At 37.7% G+C, this 14,833-nt stretch overlaps 1 protein-coding gene across 5 annotated transcripts in view; it reads right to left on the bottom strand.

Annotated features, from left to right (window-relative positions):
- The window catches only part of TRPC4 (transient receptor potential cation channel subfamily C member 4), a 209,693-nt gene extending 195,290 nt beyond the window's left edge, over positions 1–14,403 (bottom strand). For 2 of the 5 annotated variants that reach the window (XM_086713205.1, XM_086713212.1), the window contains exon 1: positions 12,758–13,236. The gene's annotated coding sequence lies outside the window, so the exon portion shown is untranslated. The other 3 variants (XM_086713221.1, XM_086713218.1, XM_086713196.1) reach the window with 3 other exon arrangements.
- Positions 14,404–14,833: the final 430 nt, after the last annotated feature.

Here is a 14,833-nt window from a genome sequence, read left to right as displayed (position 1 = left end):
GATCTGATGTAATATAGTAACCTAGTACATCTGCAGAAACCAGGCTTACGTAATTTTAACAGTAAGAGTTATAACTATAACACAAACACCAGTGAGCAATAGCATTTTTATAATGGACTTCAAGTGGAAGAAATGAACATTACTTAAAAAAACCACAGGCCTTAAAAAAAATCTCACCTCAGTGCGAAGAGGTCAAATTGCTACTGTATTATAGTGCCTCTACTTTTAGTTCAGTTAATAATGTGTTTATCATTCAGTAAGAAAGAGCTATTAACTGGAATTTGATTATAATTGATTTTGTGCCAGATCAATTTATTTAGAATTTATTATTTTATTTTATTAAAAACATTGTTTTTAATATTTTATTTATTTTTGATAGACAGAGAGAGACAGAGCACAAGTGGGGGAGGGGCAGAGAGAGAAGGAGACACAGAATCCGAAGCAGGCTCCAAGCTGTCAGCACAGAGCCCCACGCGGGGCTCCAAGTCACAAACTGCGAGATCATGACCTGAGCCGATGTCGGACACTCAACCGACTGAGCCACCCAGGCGCCCCTAGAATTTATTATTTTATATAAAATACTTTAGACGGTTGTTTAGTTGCTAATTGCAAAGACTTGCTAATTCTGTAAGAATAATATTACTTCTGCATAAATAAATAAATAAATAAATAAGTAAATAAATAAATAAAATAGGCCAAAAACTCCAGAACTCTTTTGCAGTTGCTGATTCAATCCCTACATGGGTAAAATTATACATCTATACTATGCTGTGAGTATAGTTTCTTTTAAACATTTTGACTAAACTTTTCACCAGTGAAGTCAAAATATAAAAAACTTGTGTCTCTAACTGTGATGGGATGGCAAGTAGTGGATTAGCATTTCTTCTGATACCATTTAGAAAAGCTGGGTAAATACAAACAAACAAACAAACAAACCTCTGTCTGCAGGCCTAACTAGGACTTGAGGAGCCAAGATCCCAGAGCAAGAGAAACCATAGAGAGGTGAGTTGACCTTCCACAAACCATATTTCCCCTCAAAGCATTTGCCAAGGCAGCCAGAGTACAAGGTGCCTATGTCCCGGCAAAAAGGAGACAGATGGAAGCGAGCGTCATGTTCGGTAACTCTTCTCAAGGCATTCATTTAAATGTTAAGCGTCGTAAGAAAATAAGTACTACATTTATCTGAAAACTGCTGAAAATTAGAGCAAAGTATTCATCAATTTCACAAAAATTCAAAGGCAAAATTCATATTTTGGAACCTGAAATGAGAAGTAGTTTTATTAAATAGCCAAGGTTCTCAGACCCTGGGGCCCTATAACACATTGTTGGGGTCAAACAGGGACTCATAGAGTCTTGCAAAGTCTGAAAATTAGCCTCTAATCTGCTCAGCTTGTGATTTGATTAAGATGTCTATTCTAATCCTAGGTGCCTGCCAGAGGTTAGGGTATATCCTCTTTGAGAGAGGCAAAGCTTTGGATGGCAAAGTTTCTATAATTTTTTTCTATAATTTTTGAGACACATTTTCCACTTCTATGTAAAAAAACTGTGAAGCATCCTAGTAAAAAATTAAGAGAAACAGATCAACACATAGCCTTGTTATTGGCATTATTAGCCTCAGAATTTAAACTAAATGTGTTCTTTAACAATATTCAGGAGTGATATAGAAAAATGGAAAGTTTTTTGAGGGATCTAAAATCCGTAAAAAAAAGAATCAAATTAAAATACTGAAAGTGAAAAATGCAATAATTGAAATTAATAATTTAATTAATGAGTTTAACAACAGATAGGAGATAATAAAAACAAAAAAGAGGATTCGTGGATAGGAAAATAAGGCTATATAAAATACCCAGTTTATAGCACAGAAAGCAAAAATGGATGGAAAACACATTATAAGAAGAACTAAAAGACTGCTAGCTAGATGACAGAGTAAAAAGGTAAAACCGTGTAATTGGAGGCCTTAAGGGAGAAGAAAGGAAAGTGCAAAACTATATCTGAAGTGATAATGACTAAGAATTTTCCAATACTGATGAAAGATATAAAGCCATTTAAGAGAAATGCTCCAAATGTCAAGCAGTGGAAATCCAAAGAGTTCATGTAAGTACATTATTGTAAAACTACAAAAACAGAAGACTAAGTGAAAACTTAAAAGCAGTGAAAATAAAGAACACTGTTCTCAGCAGAACGCCAATCAGACTGATGGCTGACTTCTCAACAGAAACGATGGAAGTCAAAAGTCAATTGGGTGGCATATTTAAAATACCAAAAGAAAATAATTTCCAATCTAGAATACTCTGACAAATGAAAATAGCTTTAAAAGTGAGGTGAAAATGAAAATGCGTTCAACCAAACAAAAACTGAAAAAATTCACTGCCACCATACCCATGCTAAACATGCTAATGAGAACTCGTGGTTGCTGTAGAAGAATGGGATCACAAGAAGGAACAGAGGGCATCTAAAAGTAGCAGGTATGGTATATGCAATTACAAAAAGAAAAAGGAAAACTAAAATATAAAATAAAACAGATTTATAATTGTTCTTCAAAAGAATAGAAAATTAAATTTATCCAGATCAGCCTGTCCAGCCTGTAAATGCATGTGTCTCAGTATGTGTAAAATTTTATTTTTTTTTTAAATAAATACACCATCCCTCAAATTTATTTCAACATGCTCTAGGGTAAGAAATAAAGAGAGTATTAGTTCATCAAAAGTCAGGTAAATATTTTGTAGTGCTTGGCCTTACATTTCAAATAATTTACAAATGTTTTCAAAGTACTGCTAAAAAATTTAGGAAAATAAACTAAAAGTATTTGTCACAGGAATTAAAATTAAAATCCTATATATATATTTTAAATAAATGATTAGCTACTGGGGCACCTGGGTGGCTCAGTTGGTTAAACGTTCAAGTACTGATTTCCACTCAGGTCATGGTCTCACCGTTTGTAAGATTGAGCCCCAAATGGGCTCTGCACTGACTGTGTGGAGCCTGCTTGCAATTCTCTGTCTCCCTGTCTCTCTTCCCCTCCTGCTGGTGCTCTCTCTCTCTTTCTCCAAATAAATAAAAAATTTTAAAAAATGATTAGCTATGATTAATAAATCAGTAACATGTCTTAAGTATTTTGCTGTTTTAGACAAGACATTTGAAAATATTCATATAGTAAATATTTTTAATATTTATTCTTATGATTATAGTGAGCATTCCTCTTAATGTAAAACACAAAAATGGCTAAAAATACCCAGCACCACCTATGTAATGATTTTCTCCTTAAAACAGAGCAGAGAATACAATTACTCACTTTTATTAAACACAAGAGATTAAATCCCACCCCTATGGATCAAGGGAGAATGTGACAGTATGAAATCTCCTTCCTTCAAATCTTTTGCTTGAATCTCTCTTGATATTAAATTTTCTTAAATATATTAGGAAGAAACTTCTATCTCTAACTTAAATAAAAAGAAAAAAACTATTAATGGCATTTTTTCATAAGTCATAATTCAACCACGAACAAGGATCTTACCACAATTTTGTAAATGTTCAGAAAAATAAATGTACATTGTACTTGCCAACTACATATGGAGGCACCCTGGTCTGTTTGAGGCAGCAGGGAATGTGAATTTATATGTAGTAACTCCTGTCACAAGCCTCCTGTCCATGAGGGTGCAGTCTCAAACAAGATGCCTGTCTGTGGGGAAAGGGTTGATGGAGGGCAAACAGTAAGTATTATTGAATGTTGCACTGTAATTGAACCAAATGGTATATGAAACCTTTTGATGTACTTGTATACCCATTTCATTTTGATTAAAATAATAAAAATAAATTCTGGTAGACCCTAAAACACTTCTAAAATGCATTGAATACCCATGCGTTTTATGAGATGCTGAAGATTCTCTTGAATTATGTTAAATATTTCACACACAATTCTTGTATATTTTTATAGATGAGATTTTACTTTGAATCTTAAGACCAGGAGCATTGTAAGGATGTAGTTCTGCTTTCAAATAACTTCCTTTAAGTAAACTGAAATGAATCAAAATTATATGTTTCAAATCGATCTACATTATTCAACAATGGGTTTTTTCAAATACTCAATTTGTTTACATTTTCTTAATCAGATTGACCTCTGCCTCTATATTTACTTCATAAATATCTATGTTATAAAAAAAAATCAGAGGCTAAAAAAATGAAATCAGAGGCTAAAGTATCATGGCATGAAACAGGTCTCATTTTGTTCCCCAAAATTATTACTATTAACTATTAATCTAAAAAGGGGCATTTTTCAATATTTAATTGTACCCAATCTTTCAATCACAGAGTGTAACAACTAGTAAGAAAGTATGTAAGTATATGAGAAAGTTTTGCTTTGAATTCTGCTTTTGTTGGTTCACTGCTAAGTACAACAGAATAGAAATAAGCTTTTATTCTTCAGGGTAAAGTTGTTGATATTTTATTTTATTTTTTTATTTTTATTTTTTTATTAAAAAAAATTTTTTTTTTAACGTTTATTTATTTTTGAGACAGAGAGAGACAGATCATGAACAGGGGAGGGGCAGAGAGAGAGGGAGACACAGAATCGGAAGCAGGCCCCAGGCTCTGAGCCATCAGCCCAGAGCCTGACGCGGGGCTCGAACTCACAGACCGCGAGATCGTGACCTGAACTGAAGTCAGACGCTTAACCGACTGAGCCACCCAGGCGCCCCTGTTGATATTTTATATGTTGGAAAAATTTCTTTATCATAAGCACTACTATAATGAAATGTTTTTTTCATTAAACCTTCTTTTATTCATGAAAGGGCAAAATCATTTGCTGGTTCACTTTGTCCAAGAACGTGCTGGAGTGGTAAATGAAAATATGCCGTTCAGCTTTCTAAGTAGCTTGCACATTACAAATCAAAATGTTAAGCTGTGAGGTTAAAATGAACTAGATAAGCAAATAAGTCTTTTCCCTTTGCCAACACTTTCTTTTTATTCAGCACATACATAGAGGCATATCTTATTTTTTAAGATACAAAGCTATTTAACATCCTACAGAACAATAATAACCCTGAAATTTGAGTGTTCTTTAGAAATATTTCTTTCTCCTTCATTGTAGAGGTTCTCAGAGGCTTAGAGGTAGGCATTCTGATTATTTCACATGATGACTCTCAGAAAGCAAAAATTCTGGCAAAGAGTGGGTAGTCCTAGGAATGTAGGTCACAAGAAAATGTTTTTAAAAAAGATTAATGTAGCTAGTTCAGTCCCTTTCTCTGTTCCAAATATTTAAAACCATGTGAAAGATGGTCTCTTTCTCAGTTTTTAATACATTCTCAGCTATAGACAGAGGAGCTTGCTAGGAAACACCAACAGTGGATACTGAGAACTTCTAGATGACTCTAGAATGGATCCACCATTTCAAGAATATCCTGAGTCAAGATCTTTTATGTATCAAGGTAAAAGGTAGGGCTGAGGATCCAACTAACTATATCCCTACCTCTAAAACAGGCTTCTCCTCTTAGGTTTGCTTCATTGACTCCAAAGGGGATTGGGTAATATGTATGGCCATAAATCCATCAAGACTTTGGAAAACAACTGATCTCATAAATTACATAGTTTTTGAATAGTAATTTGGTAGTACCTACATATAACAGGAAAGCACCATCTTAAATAGTGCCAGTCTTTAACATAAATTTATACATGGAAATTTAACGTAGATTCATAGCTGAAAGACCCAGGTCCCATTCTTAAAGGAAACAGTAGTTTGAGGCAGGGAGGATGTATTTGAATTTCTTCCAAAGTGACCCAGTGTTTTGTTTTGTTTTTTTTTTAATTTTTAATTTCAAATATAGATTAAATTTGTTTCAGTATGATTTGTAGTTCCTGAGTGAGTCCTTTATTCCCATAAGAAAAGGTCAGGAGACAATAAAACAGCACAATGTCTCTAAGATAATATGGGACACTGGAATATGATAATGAAGTTCATGAGAATCCTTGGTTTGAGATCTTAAAGAAAAAGGAAAATATCTGTCTCTGTATTTTCAGCATCTTGAATAGTGATTTTCATGCAGTAAATAAGCCCTCAATAAAACATCCTATATTTGTGTATATATAATTTTACATATGTATATAGTATATTATAAAAAATCATTTAGTAAGGTTTGAAAGTCTTGCTTTAAAAAAGACTTTTGAATTAGATGACCTAGGTCATACATTACACATCTCACCATTCTAAAGGGACACTGCTATTGGCAAACAAGTTCTCTTGTTTTTTATGGGCTACTCTGTACTCTGCTAACAAATTATATCTCACTATCTCTGATAATTGCTGTACGGGCATTATCTTAAGAGTTATCACCCAGAAGCAGTCCCTCACTCTTTTTGTTACTTACATAGATCTCTCTCTCTCTCTCACTCTCTCTCCCTCCCTATTTAAATAATTTAAATTTTATAATTTATATTTAATTAATGAATTAAACACAGATTTTTAATGCTGGTATATGCTTAAATGCAGATATAGACATGTATCACTCTAGATGCAATTAAACAAAACCCAATAACTATGCTTGTCACAGTACAACTATCACAGAAGAGAATTCACTTCCGTGTAGTCTTCGATGTGGTCTTCAGGATATGCAGCTTCATCCCACCCAGCGTGAATGTGATCTCTACAGAAAATGTTACCTGTGCTGTCACAAATGATGGGGATGATCATAGATAAAGCACAATGGATTCTCCATTCTTCACTCAATGTAGGTAACATGCCTGCCCTCTCATCCCTCCATTGTGGTTTTGGGGATTCATAATGGTGTGTAACCAGTTACTAGAAAGAGCACCATATTGAAATACAGAGGTTGAACATAGCTGCTGGCAACAGACCAATCATCCATGCATTCATTGACTCTGTTCATCTATTCAAAGAGCATATACTGAACACTAATTATACTAATTCAGTGAAAATGAAATTACAATGCATTATGCTATGGACTATAATCCTGGTAGGCACAGGATTCTAGCTTATATAGTTGTGTAGTTTCCCGACTATCATTTAGAGGTAAAATACAAGAAAAATGTATCAGAGTATCTGAACACTTTTCATAAACCTTGATTTGTAACAATCTTATTCTCAGTGAAGTAGAATGAAAAGATACACACACACACACACACACACACACAAAGCAAGAAGCTCCTGCCACTCACAATTGGGCATCACGTACTTATCAAGTTTTTGACGTGAAGTCTCAACTTGATTTGCCTAATATAATCACCCCAGAGAAGTCTCTGGCTTTCTTTAGTTCAGTAGGTATTCCTGAGAAATACTTTCAACTTCAACCATACTTCCTACAGCATCATGGAACAAAAACTTTCCCTTAAGAATTGTGGTACAGTGCCACTTTAAACTAAAACACACTAATATAATGGGTTACATAAATCCTGTGAAAATGAGCATTATGGAGTAACTATTTGACCCGGAACTTATATCCACTGAATAACAGTGAATTTGTTTTTTTGTAACATAGGTATAATATGGTACTCCATGTATCAGACAAGTGCAATGTCATTATTATAACTGGCATCATTCGATAAACAAATATGCTCAAAATATGAGCCAACTATGGTATTATGAAACTGTGAAATAAGTTAATCATGCTCAATTACAAAAGCATTATACTTATGACCACCAAATTCAGTGAAAAACACACATTTTTTGAGCATCTTCTGAGTTTCTTAAAGGAGTTTACTGTCTACTTCAGGAGACAGACCTCTACCCACCTGCAAGTCAGAATATAGCAAGAACTTTGCTTGTATTTATACTGGCAACACCTGGAGACAGGAAGGAAACTTTCAAGGAGACAGTAATAGTGAACTAGACTCGAGTGCTTGGAAAACATTTTGACAGGAGACACTAAGGGAAAATTTATTATATACAGAGGGAGTTTTGCCAGAAAATGGAAAGATGAAGAGTTTATTCATCTCAATATTCAATTATTCACTAATATTCAACAAATATCTATTGAATGGATACCACTTCAAAGTCAATTTGTGTAATAGTATTACATATATTCAAGATAGGCCTTTAGACATCATCACATAGGTTTTACTGCAGGTATATCTTTGAAAAAAAAATGTGGCAAATTTCTTAAAATGTGTTACCAGCTGATAGATGTCTTCTGGGATGTATAAATGAGAGCTCCTCTGATTAAATACAAAGGGGTGATAAAAACAAGGAAGCAATTAAAATTTCAGAAAAATATTAAGACAAAAACACTTGTCTAGAAATTTCATGCAGCATCGGTAAAATGCAATATAAACCTAACATGTCTTAACATGATTGTATTTTCTATAAACAAAGATGTTTTATTAGCCTAGAGATGTTTTAAAGTTTTGAATGAGAACTTTTTATTTAGAAATTGTAATCTAAGGACCCTTTAAAGAAAAAAATTATCACTTTAAAATTTATCCATTAAAATAACCCTTTTATTCTTTCCATATAGCATATTTATATTCAAGAATAAGAAAGGAAATAATTTTGAGAATACCTGCTTGATGTGAGTGGCTCATCTCGTGCTCTGCTTCAAAACTGTGAGAGCAACTCATAATGGGGGTGTTTATGTCCCAATATTAAAACATTTGAAAACTTAAAGAACTAATTAGTCGTAAGAATACCGTGAAGTTATGAATCTTGTTAAGAGATTGCTAATTTTATTTTAAAAACCATAAGAATTAAGTTAAAAGAGTGTCACTTTTAGAATCAGGTAGACAAGGATTCAAATCCTGACTCTGTCATGAAGCAGCTTTGTGATTTTTTTTTTAGAGATTTAGTCTTCTCAACTTCTTCAAAAGGTGGTAATAATACTTCAGCTTTAAGGTAGATGTAAAGATAAACATGAGAAAAAGTTTTTTTTTTTTTTTTGAGTTCCTAGAATAGTGCCTGTCATACATTAAGCACCCATAAATACTGGCCCTCTCCCATTTTCTGTCTTAAGTAAGTTTTAAATTTTGATGAAATGTGTTCAAGGAAATTGCTTATGTTGACTTTTCCAACACATTTAAAAAAATAATAGTAAACTACGGGCAGAATATAATGAATGCATATCTGATTTATTTCATTGCACTTGTCATTTCTCCAAAAGAATGCAGTGTGCTAGATAAAGCTATCCAGGCATATTTTTAAAGTAACGTTTTAATTAACATTTCTAATTGTATGTGTAAAAGTTTGCCCATGTGTCATCGTCAGCTCCTCAAGAAGCCATTACTCTATGACACTGCTGTATTTTCATAGGAAACATGTTTTAAAAGGAGACAAAACATACCCTAATATTAATGGGACGTCATCTCTAGTTTAGTTACAAGAGCAGATCAAGTACTGAAACAGTTATCTCTTTTTTCATATCCTATTTAAATGAAACTGAACTTTCAGAAGAATCACTGAGATTTTTAAAAATTTTAAACAGATCACTTCATTTCCCAGAGAGTTTGGAGAACAACGTAGTTTTAAATTGGTACATTTTCAAAGCGTGTGTGTTTAATTTTCATTTTTGCCAACGAATGGCTTCTTTTTCTAAATGTATTTTTTCATCATAGAGTGGTTTTGGCAGTACTAATGTTCACAGGGATCAGGTCTATATTTGTGCTGATTAAAAAGATAGAGCCATGATATTATATCCCTGATCAAAATATTCTCAAATCTCTCAACATAGTGAGATCTCACTGCATCTGGGAGGATTAGAAGTCAGAATCATAAGGACAGGAAAGAGTTCTGAAGCAATCTTTCATCACCACTAGAAAGAAGCAACTGGCCACCGGAAGCAGGGTTGAACTCACCAGTTTTAATGTGAATTTGGGGTGGGGAAGTGATGGGCACAAGTTAGGTGAAAACACAAGGTTTTCATTTTGAGCTGTCTCCTCAATCTCATTTTCAATGACAACTAATATGTTTATGGAAGGTTTTCCATAGATATTAAGAAAGCAAAGAGCATTGGCTTCAATTTAGTCTAGACAATACAGTGCAGAAAGTAAGGATGCACATTAGAATCCAATCTCATAAAACGTTTGGCAATAATGATTTTGGGAAAGAAAAATGCAATCGTTTATTATATTTCTCATCATCTAGCTTGTCTGAAAAAGTGAAAGACTCAGCGTTTCCTAAGAAAATACTCAGTCCACAGTTTTACTGTCCTAGCTATACTGTTCAGCAATTTTTGTATATCTATCCTCATTTACAAAATCTTTTATGTCTTTGAGCACTGATATTCACAATTTTAACTACTGAACAAATGTGTGCATATCTTCACTTTTGTTACAAAATATGAATTAATTAGAAAAGATAGATTATTTCAGTTTTTAGCTGCTAAATGCAATGTTGATAATCTGAATTGCCACAAAGTATCCTGGCGGTTAAACATGCAGTTATAAAAATATGCCAGTATTCTCAACAACATATTTATAAAAATATTTTTAATGCGGTGGGGTTAATCAGCATATTCTAAAGGCTATGATTATACTTCAATAGAAATTTATCATGCTTATAATAGGCTTTAAGTTTAAAAGTTTAAAATGTGTGTCCAGGACAAGATATACAAGATATCTGAATTTTTCCTAATCAGAAAGAATAATAGAAATGTTTTTGATATTTCCTATTTATGTAAGGTATGAGTTAATTAAGGTTATCTTATACGAAAAGTTGTTTGGTCTCTTACCATTTCAATAATCAAAGTGGCCATAAAATTCATGTAGAACTTTAATTTTCGCTTGGTTTTTTCTGTGCATTTTAATCTGACCTTCTGGGAATAACTTCAACAGAAAAATAAAACATAAAAATTACAAAATTGTAAAACTTATAAATAATGGAAATCTAATTTACCCTTTATAAATCCTTGAGAACAACCATTAAGCAAGTAAATGGAAACTTATTTTTCAAACTCAGAGATTTTTAGAAACATTGTTAACGTTCAAAAGGTTTTACTAAAGAGTCGTTTCTTCTGTAGAGCTTACTTTCTGCTTTGATGAATGCTCGTGTGTCTTTAAGTTCTTAAGAGGAAGAACTTTCCTAATCTGCAATTACAAATCTCACCCTGCCTTATTTGAACTACCTATTGATGTAATGATATATTTATTATATTTATTCACTCCAATATTAAGCACCTCTTATGTATCAGTCTCATCAACCTGTTAGCGTTTCTCTTTGAAGGTAACTTTCTTGGCATAAAGCTTTCAGCTCTTCACTCCACAACAGCAAGTTTGGCAGAAGAGCTGAGCTCTGATCAGAGCTCTATTGAAAGACTCTCCACGTCTGTGGTTTCTTATTCATAGGCAATGTACGTGCTTTCTTTTTTTCTACCTGCACTAACCTTTATTAATACAAATCATCTGCATAAAATACTTTGATAAAGTGCATTTAACTGATGTGCTCATTTGCCTTAACTGCATTAATTCACAAATATAGTTTTTAAAGTGCTTCTTTAACAATGTCTTACCTGAATTTTGATTCTAATATCTAAGTATTAGTTATCCCTGTATCTTGAATCTTTGTCATAAATACTTAAGGGGAAACGTTTCCTGGTATGCTGTCCAGGTGAATAGAAGTAGGTATTGCAATGTCAGTTTAAACAGCAAACCATAACACAGAGATGTTGCTTTCAATGTTTTAACATATCCACCCACACTTTCTTACTCTCATTGTCTAATTCACAGTTTTATTTTTTTTTAAAAAACCCTCTGGTTAACCATTTTTCTTAAAGAATTTGTAGTATGTTCTGTTGTGATTACTATGATCGAAAGGCCAGAAATTATGAGACCAGAAAGATTTTTTTTTTTCAGTTTACAAGTCTGTTCTAAATTTATTTTTAATAAAAAAAGTAAGCCTTGCTCTGCCTCCTCCCACTCCTTTGGCTTGGTGCTTACTCGGTAAGCAGTAAGCAACCTGCTGCATTTATAGCTGTGGAATTTAACTGGGAAGGGTCTCCCTAAGAAACCATGTGAACAAGGATGCATCATAGTGGATGCAACATAGTGAATACAGACAGAGCTCCTTTCTTTCAGTCTCTCCCAAACCCTTCATCCCTTGCTAGTATTCTCTAGTTTCTAGTCACAAAAGGCAGCTGAGTTCACAGCTGGAACAACAAGTTGTGCTACGAATCTCAGTGATTTACCCAAGTAGCAAACAGGGTCATTGGCTTAATTGGAATTTCAGTTGCCAAGCGAAATAGGAATCCTTAGCCTTGGTCCAGCCACACTGGTAAAAGTGTTTCTGTTTCTTGATAGGGAATGAAAATGACGCAGAGTGTAATTGATCGACAGGATATTGATCACTTTCCTTTCTACATCCCCCCCCCAGTTTGGGTGCCAGCGAGTCTAGGGCTCACTTCTATACGCCCAGGGGCCACCAAGATCTCCATTTTCCCCAAACGCATAAAAGGCTAAAAACAGCCTTCCTCCCCAGCACCATGGCGTGGCTGCAGCCGCTTTGTTTACCATATAAGTCACATCAGGGGTTCACTCCTCGTCTTCTCCCCTGCTTTAAAGCTGGGTGCAGGGAGAAGCAGAGAAGCATCCCCAAACTCCCGCTCAGCCCAGGTCAACCACAGAAAGCTTCACAAACCCGGTCTGGAGCCTTAAAGAGAAACCACGCAGCGGGAGCCTTTTGAACTCATAACCCCCCTCCCAGGGATGTCCGCCTCCCAAGAGGGAGCCGGCTTCCCAGGCAGCTTGAGAAACTTAACTGAGATCCCAGAAAGGAGGAGAGGTGCAGCTCCGGTCAAATGGAGCTCTGAGGCGACACCCTCTTTACCTGCAAAGTTGGCAGTCTTCTGGCTGAAGAGCGATCGATCCAAGGACATGCGGTGCGGGTGCTATGCCCAGGGAGAGCACGCCCGGCCAAATCCAATGGGATTTCCTTAGTCGCTGCCGAGTTTTGGAGCATTCCAAGGAAAACGCACGAAGCTAGAGCCCACGCAGCTGGCACCGAACTGGGCGGAGTGAGGATGCTCTGAGAGCGGTGCCATGGGAGGCGGGGGAGGGGCGGCCCCGGAGGGGGAGGTGAGCTCCAGGGGAGGAGAACTTCGCCCACCCCCGCCCCCACCGATCCCTGGGGACGAAGTTAGCGTTCCCACGGCTGACGGCGGACGAGCCCCGACGAAGATAACCCCGCCCTCCGTCCCGGGCGGTTGCCTGACTCAGGGTCCGCGCAGACCCTGCTCGGTAGGGACAGCCGGTGAAGATGCGCGTCCCACGCACCGCTCCGTGTGGCCGTGGAGGGGACCCGCGCGCGGGCGGGCGCAGACGCTGGGTCCCGGCTCCGGTGCCCACCCCCCCCCCCCCCGCACCAAGCCCCCCGAACGACCGCCGCCTCCCTGGGCCAACTCCTTGAGGTCAGCCAGGGCAGGCGGACTCCCCAGAAGCCAGCCGTCATCCAGAGAAGCCGGTGGCCAGAAGCCGCCTGAGGTCCTGGGTGCGGGCCAGACACACCTCCAGGCTTTGGGCGGGCTCTGCAGGGCTGCCGGACTCCAATTCGCGCCAGGACCCGGCTTCTGGACGCTCGGCTCCTAAGCCGGTAAACCAGCACCCCGGCGGCAGGTCGCCAGACTTGAGGAAAGTAACCCCCACTCCCACCCCCACCCGGGAACTCTCAAAGCTTCTCCCACTCCGGCTCCTCTGGGCTCCCGGCACCCCCACTCCCGTCCTCAAGGTGTCAGACTTCCCCTGCAAGAGCAGGAGGATGCGGCTTGCGACTAGTGTCAACGATCCAGACAGTCGCAAGGAATAAATGACGAGGCGCAGCGTTGCATCCACCCCCACCCAGCTCGGGCTTTCCAACAGGCATAGGAGATCAGTAAGTTTCCAAATACTGAATAAAACCCCAAACACGTACCAGCCCAGGAGCGCGAGGTTCGGTGGCTTCAGGTGGAGAGAGTGTGAGCGTGTGTGTGTGTGTGTGTGTGTGTGTGTGTGTGTGTGTGATGCTCGCATCAGCGCACTGAGGTTTCAGGATGTAAGTTATCTCCTGGCCAATCTCTTTGGCGTTCACGCACTAAAATAAGACCAAAGCGCTGCGAGGAAATGCCATATACTGGCGAAGTTGGCAGTAACTTACTTGCTGTAAATGCGACGTGGTGATTCCCAGCTTGTGACTCACGGAGCCTTGGTTGGTCACGGCCCCGTGACTCGAGAGTCCATTTGTAAGATCAGTTCAAGAGTGGCGTCCGCGCGGAATCTTCGCTGAGGGTTGTCCCCTTGAGACCCTCGGTTTCTACTGGACTTCCTTTATTTTCCGAGAGCCCTGGGGCGAGCTGTTGGTCCCCGACCTCATCTCAGCAGCTGCCTGCTCCATCCTCGGGCTGTGCAACAGATGAGTGGCAACCCTTTCTTCCCGTCCCAACCACGCGATGTGACACCTTCTGGGAGTCGGTGCTGGGCAGACTGAGAGGAGCACCGGTTTCTTCCCGAGGAATATTCCCCAAGGGAGCCGGGGGTAGGCGGCAAGCCGGCACTCACAGGCAGACTCCAACGCGCAAAATTAAATTTCCCTTCTTGGTTATCCCTTTTTCCCCCTCCTTTGCTTTGTAGGTCACCTGAGTTGAGTTTTTTGGGAAGATTTACAGGAGTAAAGAGGATATCGCTAGAGATCACCCACAGGTGTCATGTTCATGCTGCTTTTGTGGTTTTCTTTTAAATCACTTTTCTTATTTCTAAATTTCTCTTTAGTTTACTACTCTTCTCCTGGGTTGATCTCAAGCTCAGACCCGACTCCTAAATTTTTAGGAGCACTACTACTAGATTATCCCCCTCCAAAAATACCAAAGTACACTGAGGCAAACCAGGTTCCTTTAAGATCTCTCCAGAAAACAAAGACAGGAACAACAACAAA

Source organism: Puma concolor, chromosome A1 (assembly GCF_028749965.1).
Source record: "Puma concolor isolate L17-30 chromosome A1, mPumCon1.1.hap2, whole genome shotgun sequence".
Lineage (NCBI taxonomy): Eukaryota > Metazoa > Chordata > Mammalia > Carnivora > Felidae > Puma > Puma concolor.
Note: the sequence above shows the minus strand (reverse complement) of the source record. Positions and strands in the feature narration are given on the sequence as shown.